The sequence below is a fragment of the Chiloscyllium plagiosum genome, unplaced genomic scaffold (genome assembly GCF_037043375.1).
Source record: "Chiloscyllium plagiosum isolate Xiang-an unplaced genomic scaffold, Cpla_swu_hap1 HiC_scaffold_21, whole genome shotgun sequence".
Classification (NCBI taxonomy): Eukaryota; Metazoa; Chordata; class Chondrichthyes; order Orectolobiformes; family Hemiscylliidae; genus Chiloscyllium; species Chiloscyllium plagiosum.
In genome coordinates, this window is record NW_028270159.1 from 97,436,134 (window position 1) to 97,455,255 (window position 19,122).

The 19,122-nt window shown below is 44.8% G+C and overlaps 1 long non-coding RNA gene across 1 annotated transcript in view; it reads left to right on the plus strand.

The window, feature by feature from the left end:
• LOC148146509 (uncharacterized) overlaps positions 1–11,403 on the plus strand; it is a 44,457-nt gene extending 33,054 nt beyond the window's left edge. Inside the window, exon 6 of the long non-coding RNA XR_015760848.1 lies at positions 10,667–11,403. This is a non-coding gene — a long non-coding RNA (uncharacterized LOC148146509). The remainder of the gene's footprint in view (positions 1–10,666) is intronic.
• Positions 11,404–19,122: the final 7,719 nt, after the last annotated feature.

A 19,122-nucleotide genomic window follows, 5' to 3' on the forward strand; every position in this document is an offset into this window, starting at 1 on the left:
AGTCCAAAACTAGAAAGCACAGGCGTGAGGGAAAAGATTGAAAAGGGATATTAGGGGCAAAGTTTCAAGCTGAACGTGATACGTGTATGGAATAAGCTGCCAGAGAAAGTGTGGAGGCTGGTATAGTTCCAACATTTAAAAGGCATCTCATTGGATATGTGATTGGGAAAGGTTTAGAAGGTTATGGGCCAAGTACTGGCATATGGGACGAGATTAATTTAGGATATCTGGTCGGCATGGACAATTTGGACTGAAGGGTTTGTTTCTGTGTTGTCCATCTCTTCAACACTAATAAATTAAAATTAAGATGGGTTTCTCTTTTATGGAGCGTTAGCAGAAGGTCAGACAATTCTCCTTGGAGCTGAGAAGGTTAAGCAGTGATTTTGACCAGGAGTTGATTTGTTTCCAGGATATTTCATTTATAGAGAGACAGAGTGAGAAATTTTTAACGTCACAATTTTTAGTAACTACTTTCAGGTAACTGGCAAATAATGCAGGTTAACGATGTGAAGATTATTTTACTCACTAAGTTCTGAGCATCTGGAACAGTTTGAAAGACAGCTGAATGCAGATTCAGTAGCTATTGTCAAAACAAATTTGAAATTTAACTTTTTCAGGAAGAATTTGGAAGGCTATGTCCAAATGGGAGGTGAGTTGGAACTGACTGGCACTATCTCCAGAGGGAGAGAGTACAGCCCCAATGGGCTGAATAGCTCCCAGCCCCTGTGCTCTGTGATACTGCCTCATTCACTGTGAATGATGAAGCTCATCACAGGGCAGAGCCGTAGAGATGTACAGCATGAAAATACACCCTTTGGTTAAACTGGTCCATGCTGACCAGATATCCCAACCTAATCTAAGTCCCATTTGCCAGCACTTGGCACATACACCCTTCCTATTCATATACCCATCCAGATGCCAAATGGTATAATTGTACCAACATCCTCCACTTCCCGACAGAAGATTCCATACACGCACCAACCTCGGTGGGAAAAGAAATTGCCCCTCTGATCCATTTTAAATTCTTCCCCTCTCATGTTAAACCTATGCTGTCTCATTCTGGACTCCCCCACCCCAGGGAAACGACCTTGTCTATTTATCCTACCCATGCCCCTCATGATTTTATAAACCTCTGTGAGGTCACCCCTCAGCCTCTGATGCACCTGGGAGGATCCCACCACTCAGGTCACAATGGGGCCTGGCTGATTGACACAGCTTCAGACCAATAGGAGAGTTGGCGTGATCCTCCAGCCAATGGGAGTGAATGAGGGGTGGGTCCAGCAGGCCAACACATGACCATCAGCTTTGCAGGCGCAGTGTCACTGTGAGGGGGAACTGAATGTGAAGGAGTGGGAGAGACAGCAGAGACTGGGAGAGAGATGGAGGTGGTGTGGACTGGGAAGGTTGATAAACACTGTTTCAGTCTGCTAGACCTGAATTAGATACTCCGGGTAAATTGAAAGAACTGTGGATGCTGTAAATCACACATAACAACTGAAAGTACTGGAAAAGCTCAGCAGATCTGGCAGCATCTGTGAATTGAAATCTGTTCGCAATTTGGATTCGGTGACACATCCTCAGGAACTGATGCTACTGAGAAAAAATGTTGTTTTTTATGCAGAAGGGGTTAAGGAGTAAATATAGGGGGGGAATAGAGTCCAAAGAGAGAGATAAGAACAATTGGACAAAAAGAGTGGATAACGATCTGAGGGGGAGGGTGAATAGCTGTTTATGGGGACTGTTAGTGGCTAACCATAGGTAGTGTGTAATGCCAGGCTATGTAATAACAAGGCCTGGTGTGTGGAGTAAGGGGCAAAGACACTAGGACGTGGGAGAGTTCAGGACCTAAAATTATTGAATTTGATGTTGAAGCCAGAGGATTGTAGGGTCCCCGACTGGGAGATGAGGTGTTGTTCTTCCAGCTTCTGGTGCTGGAAAAGCACAGCAGGTCAGGCAGCATCCAAGGAGCAGGAGAATTGACATATTGGGCATGTAAGCACTTCATCAGAAATGTGGGAGGTGGGAGAAGAGGGCTGAGAGATAAATAGGGAGGGGTGTTTGGGGTTGGGGGGGAAGGGAGCTACGAAGAGACTAGGTAGATGTAGATGGGGTAGTGGTGAGAGGGTGGAATGGATAATTGGGAAGGAAGATGGACAGGTGGGACAGTTCAGGAGGCCAGTGCCGAGTTGGAGGGTTGAATCTGTGATGAGGTGGGGGAGAGGAGATGAGGAAACCTTGATGCCGTGTGGTTGAAAGGTTCCAAGATAGAAGATGAGGTGTTCTTCTTCCAGGCGTCGGGTGGCTCGGATTTGGGCGTGGAGGACACCCAGGACTTGCATGTCCTTGGCAGCGTGGCAGCGGAGGGGATGTAGCTGAAGTGGTCGGCCACAAGGTGGTGGGGTTGGTTGGTGCATGTGTCCCAGAAATATTCCCTGAAATATTCCACAAGTTGGGGTCCTGACTCCCCAGTGTAGAGGAGACCACGTTGAGAGCAAAGGACACAATAGTTGAGGTGTTTGGGTGGGCAGGGAATTCTCTGCTGGATGTGGGAGCATCCTTTGGTGCCTTGGATGGAGGTGAGGGGGAGTTGTGGGCACAGGTTTTACACTACTTGCAGTGGCAAGCGAAGGTGCTGGGTGTGGAGGATGGGTTCTGGGGAGCGTGGACCTAACGAGGAAGTCACAGAGGGAATGGTCTCTGTGGAATGCTGAAAGGGGAGGGGAGGGAAACATATCTCTGGTGGGGTCTGATTGTAGGTGGTGGAAATGGCAGAGGATGATGTGTTGTATCTGGGTGGAAGGTGAGGAGTGGGGGGATCCCATCCTTGTTGGGGTTGGAAGGGTGGGGTTCAAGGGCAGTGGTGTGGGAAGGGGAGGAGATACACTGGAGGGCATTGTTGACCACATGGGAGGGGAAATTGCAGTCCTTGAAATAGGAGACCATTTGGTATGTTCTGGAGTGTTCTGCCAGCTTGTATCAAGCTTCACTGGAACACTGCAGTAAGCATGAGACAGAGATGTTGGACAGGGAACAGCCTTGTGTGTTAAAGTGACAGGCAACTTGAAGCTCCGGGACCTTTTTGCAGCCACAATGTAACTCATCAGTCACCATTTCCACCACAGCCACTCAGATGCTACCAGGTTCCTGTCTCCTCCACTAACAGCTTTCCACCCTCCCACCAGATCGTTATTCACTCCTTTGTCTTTACAAATGTTCCTGTCTCTCTTTGCACTCTGTCCCCACCTATTATTTACTCTTTAACCCCTATCTCCTGTAGTCCAAAGATGTGCAGGTTCAGTGAATTGGCCCAGCTAAATTTCTCGTAGTGTTCAGCGATGTGCATTAGTCTGGGGAAATGGAGAGTAATAGGGAGGGGAATGGGTCTGGGTGAAATGAACTTCGGAAGGTGGGTGTGTAATTGTTGGGCCGAAGAGCCCGTTTCCACGCTATAGTGATTCTACTTTTCCCAGCTGTTTTCGGTTCTAATGAAGGGTCACAGAACCCGTGATGACCCTTGGTGTTTGCAGGAGGCAGAAAGGGGAGAGTGGGAGCAGAAACCGGATGAGATGTATCCATGTAGACTGGGAGGGTTTAGTCATACTCTGTGCAGGTTGTTAATCTGAATTAGAAAATCTTGGTCCCACATTTGCAGCAAAGGGGAAAACAGCTGTGGGCCTCAGGCAGTGAGAGGTCCTGGGTTATGGCCGCCATCTTTATTTGGGGCAAGGTACAGCAAGGCGCATGCACATGTCCTCTTTTTGGGGGGCGGGGTGATTTCAAGAGGAGTGTTTACACATCAAACACATTCCAAGAGAAGTGTTCGCCTTCACTATTCATCTGGCACTGATTGTGAGCTTTGTTTTGAGAATTCATTTTATAGGATATTAATTGAGAATAATTGAGACTGGGATCTCAAAAACAAGTTTCTACAGTCCACGGAGTCATCACGATCTGAATATCATTGGCATTTAACTGTGGAACGAGAAAGGTTTGTTCAGTCTGGGAAAATATCACCAATAGTTTTGTCAAGCAAAAAGCAGAAAGATGTTCAAGTTCATGGTCAGATCACCCTTTGGGTATGTGTTCAATTCTTGGCCCTGCAGCTGTGGAAGGAGATATTGGCCTGAGAGAGAGCACAGATTTATCCAAATGCCAGTTTTAGTCCCAGTCACCCATTTCATGATGTTAACCTGTAAACCCTCTACTTCCAATTCCCTGCAAGCTTCTCATTGAATTTCCTTGTGGACTCAAATTCCAGCACCATTTCAGGTGGAACATTCCAGATTCTGACAACTGTCTGTTCATCCAGAAACTGCTGAAGTCCATGTTGACTCTGGGGTTACAAAGGGCTGAACTGAAAGATGAGATGCTGTTCCTGAGCTCCCATTGAGATGCATTAGAACAGTACAGGAGGCTGAGGGCAGTGTAGGTGTGAGCAGATATTGAAAATGACAAGGCTGTACTGAGAGTGCTGCTTGGCTCAATGAGAGTGTTTTGGAGTTGGGTGTAAACAGAGTGAGGTGAGACTGGGAGAAGGTGAAGCTGAAACTCAAGTTTAGTCCAGGCCGTTCAGTAATTCACGTGGTCCCAATGGGAACAGCCAATTTCTCAGTGATACCTGTGGAGTATTTAAGTTTTTAAAGTATGACATATCTGCTGAAGTGAAGATTTTTTTTTATTATAATGTACATGTTTGAAGTGAAGGAAGGTTGCTCACTCATTTAAATTTTCTTAATGGGAGTAACGAGATGAATGTAGAGAGATGTTGTGATAGGGCACCTCAGACCCGTGGTGTGGTCCTCTTTTACAGTGTGGGAAATAAGGGACGCTTCCAGTGTCCCTGACGGCTATGTGTGCTGCAAGTGTGTTCATCTGCAGTTACTGGGAAACTGCTTTTCAGACCTGGAGCTGTGAGTGGACTCACTGCGGAGAATCTGAGAATGTTATGGACAGCATGTTTAGTGAGTTAGTCACACTGCAGGTGAGGGCTACACAAGCAGAAAGGGAATGGGTGACCATCAGATCAAGTAAAAGGCTCAGGAAGGGGGTGCACGAGTCCCCAGTGGTCATCCCCTTCTCATACAGATACTGTATCCTGCTTGGGATTCTGTGAGGGCGGGAATGGGTGGGGTAGCTTCTCGGGAAATCAGCACCAGCCAGGGTCATGCCACCACAGAGAGCTCCGCTGCACAGAGCGGGAGGAAAGAGAGGAAACACGGCTATAGTGACAGGGGATTCAATGCTCAGGGTTAGGGCGGGCACTGCTGTGACCACAGACATGAATCCAGGATGGTATGTTACCTCCATAAAGCTAGGATCCGCAATATCATGGGGCGGCTGCAGGACTTTCTGGAGCTGGAGTTAAACAGCCCGTAGTGGTGGAACACACAGATACCAACGACATCGCTAAACAGGGGGATGAGGGCCTGAAAGCTAGATATAGGGAGAGCAGAGATGCATTAAAATGTAGATCCTGAAATGTAATAAGGTCAGACTTACTCCCAGTGCCATGTGCTCGTGAGAGCAGGAATAAGAGGGTAGATCCGCTGGATGTGTGGCTGGGGAAATGGTGTACCAGAGAAAGGTTTAGATTCTTCAGGCACTGGGACTGTTTCTGGGTGGGTCCTATACCAGCCTGACCGGTTACCCCTGGGCAGAGCTGAGACAAATCTGATGGGGGCTTTTGCAGTTCCATTGGTGAGGTTTTAACTAGTCTGGCAGGGGGTTGGGAACTAAAGTGTCGGCTTAGATGGGTCAGATTCAGGTCAGGGAATGGGAGGTAGAATATTAGTGATGTAGTCAGCAGCTCAGAAAGCCAAAGAAAAGGAGGATTAAACGAGGATTGAGTCCCTCTTCAGCCATCAGTCCTGCCATCTCAGAAATGTGAGTCAACAAAATATGGAGCTGTATACATGTCTATGACTCTATGTGCTTCAGCAAAATGGTGGAAATCTGCAATAAGAACATAAATTGCTGGACATCCTCAGCAAGTCTGTCAGCATCTGAAATGGTGACAGATGCAGGAAACATTGCAGCCTTGAAGAAGTGTTTAGATGATCACACCAAGATGTTACACTGAGTGCAAGAACGTGGGACTAGAATAAATAGGCGTTTGATGACCAGCATGGATACGATGGGGCTGGAAAATTGATGTTTCGGGTCAGGACTAGTCATCCGGACTGACAAACTGTCCTGACCCAAAGCATCAACTTTCCTGCCCCTCTGATGCTGCCTGACCTGCTGCACTTCCCCAGATCAACATTGTATAAACTCTGACTTCCAGCATCTGCAGCCCTTAACTATCTCCACCTCCCAGGACTCAGGCTGGTGACCCTCCTTTACTCTCTCTCAGTAACCAGGATAGCTCTCCTTGGGAAAGGGGAACAAAGGTACACACAGTACTCCAGGTGTGGTCTCGCCAAGGCCCTTCCAGAAAGGGATCCCTGCTCCGGTACTCGAATCCTCTCACTAGGAAGGTCACACATCATTTACATTCTCCACTGCTTCCCACTCCTACCTGCTTCTGAAAAGAGGGAATCTCAGAGAAACACGGAATAAAATGGGGTCAGAGTCTCTGGTATAAAACTGTTCATCACAATGCCCCCATCTTCTCCATACCGGTCATCAAGCACACATGCCTGGTGTGATCATCTAAACACTTCTTCCAGGCTGCAATGTTTCCTGCATCTGTCACCATTTCAGATGCTGCCAGACCTGCTGAGTATCTCCAGCACTTTTTGTTTTCTCTGTTGTAGAGTACTGAAAGGGGGAATTTGTAGTTGAGAAATTCACATTGAATTTCATGTTCAGTTTTGATAATTACTTGATCCGTGCCGATCTGGATATCATTGGCCTTTTCATCTGGAACGAAAGGTGTGCATTCTGCCTGTGGACGAATAGCACAAATGTCAGCGTGACTGGAAAAAGTACTGAGACAGCGAAGTCCATGTTAGCGTGGGGACTGTGGAGAGAAATTTCATTTGGTTTTTGAAAGTCTAAAAAATCATGGCACATTTCCCAGGAACAGTTAAGCCCCAGATTGGTTTTGTATGAGGACAATTTACCATGAAACCAGAAAGACAAAAGGATTCCTGCATCATGGAAAAAGCTGTGAAAATGGAATTGTTGTAACGGAGTTAATTATCGATCATGGATTGTAATCCATTGGTGTTGTCACGTCGGTTCCAGTGCCATGGGGAAACACTGGAAATGTGATGGATGCAGTGTAGGTTTCAGTTATGAAACTGGAAGGGTGCAGAAGAAATTTACAAGGATGATGCCAGATCTCAGGCGTCTGAGTTACAGGGAGAGGTTAGACAAGCGAGGACTTTTTTGTTTAGAGCAGAGGAAACCGAGGGGGAATACATTAACGATGTGTATAAGATCATGAGAGGCATAGGTAAGGTGAATGCACTCAGTCTTTTTCCCAGGGAATAAGGACTGAAGGGTATCAGTTTAAGGTTAGAGGAGAAAGACTAAAAGGGTACCCTGAGGGGCAACTGTTCTACACAGAGGGTGGTATGTATATGGAATGAACTGCCAGTGGAAGTGGTTGAGGCGGGTCTGTTAACAACATCTAAAGGGCATTTGGACAAATACATGGATAGGAAAGTTTCAGAAGCAGATGAGCTAAGTGCATGGAAATAGGGTTAGCGTGGATGGGCATTCTGATCGGCATGGGCCAGTTTGGGCCAAAGTGCCTGTCTATGCTGTAGGATTCTATGACTAAGTGCATTTGCTATTTCTCCCCCTAACTCTGTTGGTATCTTGGGATGTATTCCATCAGGGCAAAGAGACTTGACTACCTTTAGCTCTATTAGGTTGCCCAGCTCTAACTCTTTCATGATAACGGTTATTTATAGGTCCTCACCTTCCTCAGTCTCCTTATTCATGCCAATTCCTGGCATGTTCTTCATATCCTCCACTGTGAAGTCTGACTGCTGTGTCCTCATATTCCTGAACCCTGCTGAGTAGGAATAAATAGGCACAGAACTCTGAGAGGTCTTCTTTGAGTCTTTATTGATGAGACATGGTAGTTACCTGGATATTTTACGTGCAAAATGCCTCCAGACAGCATCAGGTAACTCCCCGCCTGTCCGGTGTACGGCTCCCATTCTTCTACCTTTGTGGTTTGTGACTTTGAATAGAGACTATCTCTCCATGGCAACAGCAGTTTAAAAAGTCTAGTTCTGTTCAGCACTTTGTGGTTAAACCACATACCCCTCCCCCCACGCCCCTTTGGCTCCCTCAAGTGCCTGACAGGCGCTTCAGTTTCAGTGGGGCTGTCTATCAGGATTCTGATTTGGAGGAGCCGGGGTTGAGGTGGGATCAACAAAGTTAAAAACCACACAACACTAGGTTATAGTCCAACAGGTTTATTTGTAAATACAAGTTTTTGGAGTGTGCTGTGATTTTTAACTTGATCAGGATTATCTCTATGGTAACAGTTAAGTGCTTCAACAATTACAGAGGTCATATGTTCCCCAAACAATAGGTTCCCTGCTATTCTGTCCCTGGAGATAGCTACTCATTACATTTTATCCCGAATCCCATCAAGCTTTCTGTTGATCTTTGAAGTTTTTCTAATCGCCTGGTTTCTCCTTGGTTTTTACCAATTTGTATGCCTTCTATTTCAATTTGACAGACTCCATTATTTCCTTACCCACCCACGGCAGATTACTCCTTTTCCTACAGTCCTTCCTTTTCACTGATATATGTTTTTGCTGAGCAGTTTGAAAAATTCTTTGATATTCCTCCACTGTCTGTCAACTGTCCCACCCTAAAGTCTTTGCTTCCAGTCTATATTAGCCAAATCCTGCCTCATCCTATTGTCGTCTCCTTTGTTTAAGCACAGGATCTTGGGATTGGATTTAATCTTCCCGTTTTCCATCTGTGTTCTAAATTCAACCAGACTTCTCAAGTCTTTTATCAGATTACGTGGGGAGGCGGTGTTTTGGGTTTCATTGTCAGAGACCTTGGCTTTGTAGTAAAGTACAGGATAGATATTCACAACAGAGTATTCTGGACGGTGTGAATGTCTTACACAGTCGAAAACCATAAATCACTGTGTCCCCTCAGTGTAAAATTGCAAAATCATTATCTCCTACTCGCTTCCTCACTATCTAAGTTTGGAATGCTAATCCATCTGAGTATCCTGCATTTTCTGAAGGTGGTGATGTTTGGATTCAGCTTTCCAATTATTACCGTAAGAAGATAAGCACTGGGCACAGGAGAGTCAATGCAGCCCTTCGAACCATCTCCACCATTTAATACGGTGATGATTGAGCTCACCTTGCTCTCAGCTGGATTTTCCCGCCTGCGCTCTCTCACCCTTCAACTCATTGCAAATTAAACATCTGTATCTTTTCATTAAGTTTGCTCATTGCCCAGGCATCCACTGCATTTTGAATAGGGAATTCCACAAATTCAGAACACATTGAGATAGGTACATTCTTCTTCATGAGAATAGAATAGAATTCCTATAGTGCAGAAACAGGGTATTCATCCATCGAGTCCACGCCAACCCTATAGTGAGCATCCCATTCAGACCCATCCATTCCCAGTAACCCTGCGTTTCCTGTTGTTAATTGTCTAACTGGCACATGCGTGGACCCTGTAGGCAATTTAGCATGGCCAATCCATCAAACTTGCACATCTAAGGACTGTGGAAAGAAACCGGAACACCCAGAGGGAACCCACGCAGACATAGGGAGAATGTGTAAACTCCACACAGTTGTCTAAGGCTGGAATCAAACCCGGGTCTCTGACGCTGTGAGGCAGCAGTGCTAGCCACTGAGCCACCTCTCTTAAAATTTGCTGCCTCTTATTAACCTCCCCACCCCGCAATTGGCTGAATGTATATTCCTTACATCAGAAATCGAGTTTTCTAAGCGGATGTCTCAGTAAAACCCAGTGACAACCCACATGTCCTGTGTGTCTGAATGGGGATCGGATACACAACACCCTCCACCCCACACTTTTCATTCACTTTCCAGCAACAGGTCTCCAGAGGCTTCATGGGGACTATAACTCCCACAATCCCTGAGGCAGGGATCACATGTGTGCAGGGAAACCTGGTACTGTACATGTACAGAATGTGGATGGGTTTTGGAGCATGTGTTTTGGGTAACCAGCAGAAAGCATTCACACTGATTGGGTGGAGAAGGGGCACATCTGCTTATAGTATTCATCAGTTGGGGGGGGGGGGGGGGTTGGGTCAAAGTGCCATCACACTCACGTGGAACCAAGTTCCATCCCCAACTTGTTGTAATGCTGGGAATCGACATCTGAGAAACAAAGAAGGATCTGACCCATTCTCCCAGACTAAAGATTCCTCTTCTGTCCAGGATCTGCCACCTCCCTTTCTGTTTCCTTTTGTTTCATTCTGCTGTTACATTATTCACTTGCAGCAACTGAAGGGAAAGGAAGTGAACCCAGAAAGGGTGCAGAGTCTAACCAGGGACGGAAAGTGGTGGCATGGATCTGTTTATCAGTTACTCCATGAGAATGGGGAGGGTGTACATTAGGGGACAGCAGAGTCAGAATGGTGGGAGAGAGTAAGTGGGCTGGACGGTTACAGCTTTGGGGGAACAAAGGGGAAAAATATACCAGAGAAATTAGAATTATCTGTTCTGAATTTCTAATCTGTACATATTCCTTTATACAGGGTGCGAGATGGTGAAGATTTGCAGACTGGTGATTAAATTTAACAATATTTGAAGAACCAAAGATAGAGAATCACTGGGCCAAAATCCTGCAACCCTCTCCCTCCCAGCATTGTCGGTCTCTCTGCACCAAATGGACTGCGAGTGGTTCAAGACAGCAGCTCACTACCGTGTTCTCAAGGGTAACTAGAGATGGCGAATAAATGTTGGCTGAGTCAGTGATGCCCATATCCTGGAAATGGTCTCTATCTCTCGTTGCTGAACCCCGGTTGATGTTACTGCAGGATGATGAGGGATGCTGAGTACATCCTCCAGGAGGCAGCACAATCACATTACCCCTGCCTACACCCACACAGTAACACAGCAACATCACTGGAACAAAAGACAGTGAAGCCAAAGGAGGACTTCGATATAGTTCTTCGAGGTAAAGTCATGAAAGGGGATTGGAGCACAGCAGGAGCAGGAGACTGAGCTGGATGGTCAGCTGTTTCCCATTGAATGGTGGAGCAGGATTAAAAGGCTGAATGGCCTCCTGCTGCTATCTACCAGGTATGTATGTAGTCATGAAACCCGGGTAGGAAGAAGTGAGCAGGGATTCTCCAGGAGATTGCACCTCCACAACAGTTTTCAGTGAGGGATGGTTTGATGGATTTTATTTAACATTTATCTTTAACACAAGGTTTGTACATTTTGGCTTTAAAATGTTGTAAAAGTTTTTTGCACAGCAAATAAAATTAAAGAAAATAAATTGAAATGTCTGAATATAACAGTTTTAAAACTTTCAACCTCCTGTAAAACAAAATCCTGTCTATTCCCAGACACCATCACTTTCCAGTTACTCAAACTCCAGGGAAATATTGCCTCCCTGTCTGAGGTTTGATTTAAAAGCTTTTCAGTTCTCGTTCAGTGAGCTGTGAAGCGTTCTTTTTCCCCATTTCTCTGACCCAGAAATGTGATCACAGCAACCTTCCCACCATCAAAATCATCATTACGCCATTTTGCTTTTGGCTAACATATAATCACCAGCAGTGCAAAAGTGAGGACTGCAGATGCTGGAAACCAGAGCCTAGGTTAGAGTGGTGCTGGAAAAGGGCTTTTGCCAAGACATTGATTTTCTGGCTCCTCGGATCCTGCCTGACCTGCTGTGCTTTTCCAGCACCACTCTAATCTAGACATATAATCACCAGCAGTAAACCATTTGTGTTACCAATTGAATATTTATAAACAAAGCCAATTACGGGACAAGCAAACCATTACAAGTGACAGAATGAGAAGGGACAAAATCAAGGTAGAGTTGTGGGGAGGAGGGCAATGGTGGAGATAAAGCACTGTATCCCCTGAGATGCCCACCTCTATCTGAAGGCATCGAGAGCACTGATACACACCACATGTTCCTTCTCCAAGGACACCGTGCTGTGTAGCCTTTATCCTCAATCATAGAATAGAATCCCGACAGTGTGGAAGGAGAGCATTGGCCCATCAAACCCCACTGACCATCCGAAGAACATCACGCCCAGAGCACTCTATCACTGTAACACTGCATTTCCCATGGCTGATCCACCTCGTCTGCACAATCCAGGATACTGTGGACAATTTAGCATGACTGATCCATCTAACCTGCACATCTTTGGACTGTGGGAGGAAACCAGAGCAGCTGGAGGGGACCCACACTATCATGGGGAGAATGTGGGAACTCCACACAGGCTATTGACCAAGACTGGACTCCAACCTTGTACCTGATGCTGTGAAGCACCTGTGCTGCAATCACAATTTAAATCAAAACAGATGATCCCTGCTCCTTGTCACATTGCTGTTTGTGGAGACTTACTTCCCAGAGAGGCATCCTGAGGTTCAGAAAGTGGCAATGTAAGTTCAGTCAATTCCAGCCCAGTTAATGTGGTTAACAACAACAACATCAATACTCCAATAGTGTCATCATGTACAAGGTCCACTCCTGACTCTGATGGACAGTAACATCAGAATGAGAATCCTGCAGTCAACACGGTGTAGGGGTGTATGACCACTTCCCTGTGAGCACTCACTGGTCTCTCAATCGTGTTGAAGATGCAGCAAATCCCTTGTCACACAGAGGGGTGAACAGCTCCTACCCAGAGTAAACCCGCTGGAGTCTCTGGGGCAGGAATAATCACTGAATCCCTTCTCCCACACTAAGCATCTGAATGGCCTCTCCTCAGTATGGACTCCTTGGAGTCTCAGCAGGAGCGATGAATCACTGAATCCCTTCTCCCACACTAAGCAACTGAATGGCCTCTCCTTGGTGTGGGCTCCTTGGGAGTCTCAGCAGGAGCAATGAATCACTGAATCGCTTCTCCCATACTGAGCATCTGAATGAGCTCTCCCGCGGTTTGGGCTCACTGGGTTCTCAGTGGGGCAGGATGAATTACTGAATCCCCTCTCAGACACTGACCATCTGAATGGCCCCTCCCCCTTTGTGGGATCGCTGGGGTCTCGGGGGGGGGATGAATCACTGAATCCTCTCTCACACACTGATCATCTGAATGGCCTCTCCCCCTGTGTGGGCTCACTGGGGACTCCGCAGGTGCTGCATTTGAGTGAATCTCCCCCCACACAGGGAACAAGTGAATGACCTTTCCCCAGTGTGAGCTCACTGGTGTTTAAGCAGGTCAGAGGACTGAGCAGGTGAATGGCCTCTACCCAGTGGGAATGCACTAATGTCTCCGCTGGTGAGAGATTTGAATGAATCCTTTCTCACACATGGAGCAGGTGAAGGGTCTAAATCCACTGTGTCATCTCTGGTGCTTCAGCAGATTGTAAGATGGAGTAAATCCCTTCCCATACGTGGGGCAGGTGAACGGCCTCTCCGCAGTGTGACTTTGTCGGTGTGTGTCCCACTGGGAGGGGTAAGTGAATTCCTAATTCTGATTGAGTACGTCCTCTTGTTTTCTCAGTTGTTATTGACAATCTCATTTCCCTCGCACCAGAACCTGTTCCAGTGTTACAGAAACAGCAGAATGGACAGCTGTAGCTGGTCACCGGACTGGTCACTGGACACGAACGGTTCACTCTCCACCGATGCTGCCAGAACTACTGAATTTTTCCAGCAATTTCTGATTTTGTTTCTGATGTCCCAGCATTTGCAGATGTTTAGTTTTACAATACTCATCTTGTGTGTTGCAGAAGAGTTTATTGATGAAATTAGAGGGTTTTGAAAGTTGTACGTTAGGTCACACATCAGCTATGATCATCATGAATGGCAGAGCAGGGTTGAGGGGCTGAATGGCCTCCTCCTGTTCCAATGCAAGTTATCCATCGGCAGCTTGTGGTAACATTTCCCCTCACTGTTCACTTCACATCCATGTCGAACACACTGTTACTGACTGAACAAACCTCCTGTGTTTGAACTAAACCTGCCCATGTTCAGTGTCTCCCTGATTGCAACCCAGGTTTAACTCATCATGGAATGCTGTCTTGTATTACTGCAGGAATTCCCACAAGGACTAATCCTGGAGTCTGTATCCCCTGGGATCCACAATCATCTTTTATTTTCTTCTTTCTATTTCATTCTGGCTATTGAACTCTCGGTTTCAACCCAATCTCCTGTCATGCTCGACAACATGTCCATGTGGGTGGGCTAGAGGCAGCTGGGATTTAATGAAGGGAAGTCGGGGTTAGGCGGAAGCACGAGGAGAGGCGACAGCAAAAACAGTTCTCATTGTAACGGCAGAGTTTCCCCATGACCCAGTGAGTGGTGAGGCACCTGAGTTTGTGGGGGGAGACATTCAATCAGGGATTTGGTAAGACACTCAGACATTGACCTGTCCATCTGATTGTTAACTCAGACAGATAGAAAGAAAGATGCACATTTAGATAGCACCTTTGATGATCTGGGGCAATGAAACATGCTTCCAACCCAATGATTTCAACCACAAATCTCTGAAAACACAGACACAAAGCTTTCTACTTGTACCAGGCTGTCTCTGAGCCTCCCCTTTTCTTCCAAAAAGCGTTTTCAGCTGTTCAGCCTTTCCTGGTTCCTGTAAGATTTGTGACTGAACCTTTATTTTCCTGTTCCTTGTGAGTGATGAAAGTAGCAGAAACAGGTCCTGACCTGTGAGGGGTTTCGGTTGGAGTATTTATATTTACACACCCATTCCCACCCTCACATTCAGTGTGAAATTGATGTAAAACTGAAGGGAAGGAGTGAGTGAGCACCCACAGAATCATATGTATCTGAGTTGAATGAACCTGGCATGAGGAAAATATGACAACAATCACAACTAGTTAGAATCACAGAATCCAGTGGGTGCAGAAAGAGTCTATTTGGCCCATCGAGTCCATAATGACCTGCTCACCCACCCTACCCCCATAACCCCACATTAACAATGGCTAGCCCAACCCACCTAAATTGCACACTGCGGCCATGTCAGCATGGCCAATCCAGTAACGTTACACATCTGTGGGAGGGTCACAAATTACATCCAAATGCTGGGAATTGTGGATGAAGGCTCACAAATAGTTGACTCTGACACAAATGCTCTGCTTTTCAAAATAAAATCTGGCGGAAACTGCAACCGGAAAGATTTCTGATTATCTCAGGAGGAAGAGAATTCAAAACTCGCGCCATTGACCCAGGGGGCGCAGTGATAGTTACAGAGGTCTGGGAACCATCAGAAATGTCACAAGTTGCGAGCAAGGTGGGAGTGAGACAAGGACAAAAAGGCAGTCTGTCACACGGGGGAATGCAGGAGAGATTAAACAGCAGAAAGGGTCGTCCCGCAAGGCCAAGGGAATGGAGTAAGGGCTGGGAAAGAAACAAGGAAACAAGGTGTGCAGCTGTCAAAGAAATACATTTATAAAACAGATTATAAAAGCATATTTGGCAGAGTTCACAGTCTGAAATTGTTGCTTTCAATGGTGAGTACAAAAAGCTGTAAAGCCTAGGGAGTTCTATTACAGTCAACACATATGGGATGGGCCAAGTGGCCTCGATCTGTGCTTTAACTTCCTGATAATTTTTTTCTGACATTTGTAGTTCAAGTCTGATGACGCTAATAACTTTTCAAATTGTACTGGAGTTTAATATTCTGGAGAAATGTTAAATAAATCACACTGATCACATTCTGCCAATCTTAGTCCATAACCCTGCATGTCCCAGCATTTCAGTTACATCCATGTCCTGCCGGTGGGACAGGACATGCAGGGATGGTGACGGTGGTGTCTAGGACATTGTAAGCTAACATTCTGAGCGTATGACTGTGTCAGGTTGTTCCTTGACTAGTCTGCATTCCAGCTCACCCAATAAGATGATAGCAGGGTGAGACACTACATTTGGAGCTCCTCTGCTCGCCAGTTCCTTTCCTTTCTGCTTTTTTAAAATTTCTTTCTCTCTCACTCTCCCCTTTGCAGACTCTGACACAAGTGTCTCAACATTGAATCATGACAATTAAAAAAAACCCATGTCTCTACAAGAAAACCAATGGAGGAAAATATATTATTCTTGCATCAACTGCATTTTTAAACAAAAACAATCCTTTTCAATAAACACTGTCTCATTTTTTCCCTCAATTCTATCAAGTGAGCTATTATATTTTGTCCCTCAGTTTACGGATCTTAATAAATATCCAATCAATTTCAGAGCAACAGGCTGACAAATTATTGAACCAATGTATCTGTTTAGGATTTAGCATTAGTTATTAAGTCATTACCATTACAATAATTTGCATAATAATTGGTCTGGGTAACAAGTATACTGAGATTCACAATTTAATTTATTGACTGTTTGAAAAATGGTGCAATATATCTTTTTTCCAGAATTCTAACAGTAATTATTAAGGCATTTGCATGATAATAATTATTATATGCTTTAGTTTAGTCTTGCTTACACAGCAGTGAAGTTTATATCTGAATTTAATCCAATATTCCCCAGTACCTATACAGTAATATAAAAATCAATTTTATTTCCAATCAATGCACCTACAAAAGAATCCATTATTTCTGCTGCAACTCGCACTGTTAAAAATATGACTTTTGCTCATTTGAATGATCTGTGTAATCCCAGCCTTATAAATTTAGAAAAGCCTAATTACTTTTCCCTACAATAATTCCTGGTCATTTTTGCAGATAGCACAGTCAAATAGCAAGATGAAATTTATCATTATTCTTAAGTATGCTAATAGAGTTTTGAAAATCTATATGTTGCTAATATGTAATAATTGTTCATTTCAGTCCATAGAATATAGAACAATACAGCACAGTACAGGCCCTTTGGCCACGATGTTGTTCCGATCCTTTATCCTACTCTAAGATCAAACTAACCAACATGCCCTTCAGTTACTATCATCCATGTGCCTATCCAAGAGTCGCTTAGATGTCCCTGATGGATCTGAATCTACTACCACCACTGGCAGTGCATTCCACGCACCCACCACTATCTATAAAGAAACTATCTCTGACATCTCCACACAACTTTCCCAATTCACCTTAAAATTATGCCACTTTGTTGGGAAAAGTCTTTCATCATCCACTCTATCTATGCCTCTCATCATCTTACACAAAGCTATCAAGTAAGCTCTCACCCTCTTTCACTGCAATAAGCAAAGCCCCAGCTCCCTCAATATTTCTTCAGAAGACATGCCTTCCAGTCCAGGCAACATCTTGATAAATCTCATCTGCACCTTCTCTAAGGCTTCCGCATCCTATATATAATGAGGTGACCAGAACCGAACACAATATTCTAAGTGTAGTCTCACCACTGATCCATAGAGCTGCAGCATAAACACGTGGCTCTTAGACTCAATATCCCTGCTAATGAAAGCCAACACACCATACACTGTCTTAATAACCCTATCACCTCGGATGTCAGCTATGAGGGATATATGGACGTGCACCCCACAATCCCTCTTTTCCACCACATTGTCAAGAATCCTGCATTTAATCTGAAAATATGCACTCAAATTTGAAATTCCAAAATGAATAACTCACATTTTCCCAGGTAGAATTCCATCTGCCACTTCTCAGCCCAGCTCTGCATTATGTCAATGTCCTCTAGCAGCCTACAAAGGCTCTCCACACTATCCACAACTCCACCAACTCTCGTGTCATTGGAAACTTCCTAACCCACCCTTCCACTTCCTCATCCAAGTCATTTATAAAAGATCACAAAGAGCAGAGGCCCCAGAACTAATCCCTTCAGAACACCATTGGTCACCGTGCTCCAAGCTGAAAACTATCCATTTAATCTCACCCTGTCTTCTATGGGCCAGCCAATTTATTATTTAACCAGGCAGGTTTCCCTGTATCCCAGACCTCATTACTTTCTAAATGAGCCTACCATGTGGAACCTAATCAAACACCTTGCTAAAGTCCAGACATACCACATCCACTACTCTGTCCTCACCAATGTGTTTGTCACATCCTCAAATAATTCAATAAGGTTTGTGAGACATAACCTGCCGCTCACAAAGCCATGCTGACCATCTCTAATCAATCTATCCTTTTCCAAATAATCATAAATCCTGTCTCTCAGAATCCTCTCCAATAATTTGCCCACAACTGATGTAAGACTGACTCATCGATGATTCCCAGGAATATTTCAGTTGCCTTTCTTGAATGAGGGAATGACGTTTGCCACCCTCCAATCATCTGGTATGACTCCAGTGGACCGTGAGGATGCAAAGATCATCGCCAAAACACAGTAATCCCTTGACTCCCTTCCCATAACAACCTAAGTTATATCCTTTCTGGCCCAGGGGACTTATCTATCCCCATGATTTTTCAATATTTTCAGCACATTCTCCGTCTTAATATCGACCTGTTCGACCATATCAGCCTGTTTCACATTGTTCTCACAAAGAACAAGGTCCCACTCACTCGTGAATACTTAAGCAAAGTACTCATTCAGGACCTCCCCTACCCCCTCTGACTCCTGGCACAAGTTTGCTTCACTCTAAGGGGTATAAATGTGGAATTATATCTCAGCACTGAATTAAAGATATTGCAGTGTACAATCACTCGATTACTTTGAGTATTGAACTGTATTTTAACTGAGAAAACACAGTTAAATTGTTTTGATTATATTTCACTTCATGCTCACATTTATTGTATTTCGAACCACAATAAGTTTCCTTTTTACGTATATAAAACTTACTTAAAATTAATCGCATGTTTATGTAAAGAAAATCGAATTACCATCTGCTTGTTCCTTCCTTTTTCAATGCCTGTTCAGTTTGAATTTGTGAAAGTTGTACGTTGTTGAAAGGAAGGGAAATTGTCTTCAGCTGAATATTCACATTGAGTGACTGATGCATATTAGAAATCAAAGTACAATGATCACACAGTTTTGTCAATTTGTCTTTCAAAGAATTGTCATGAGATTCCTGTTTATTTAAGTTTATCATTCCTTTATTCCATTGTTATTGTAAAATATTGTTTAATTTCCAGTCCATTACACACAGAAACTACCTGATTAATTCCCATC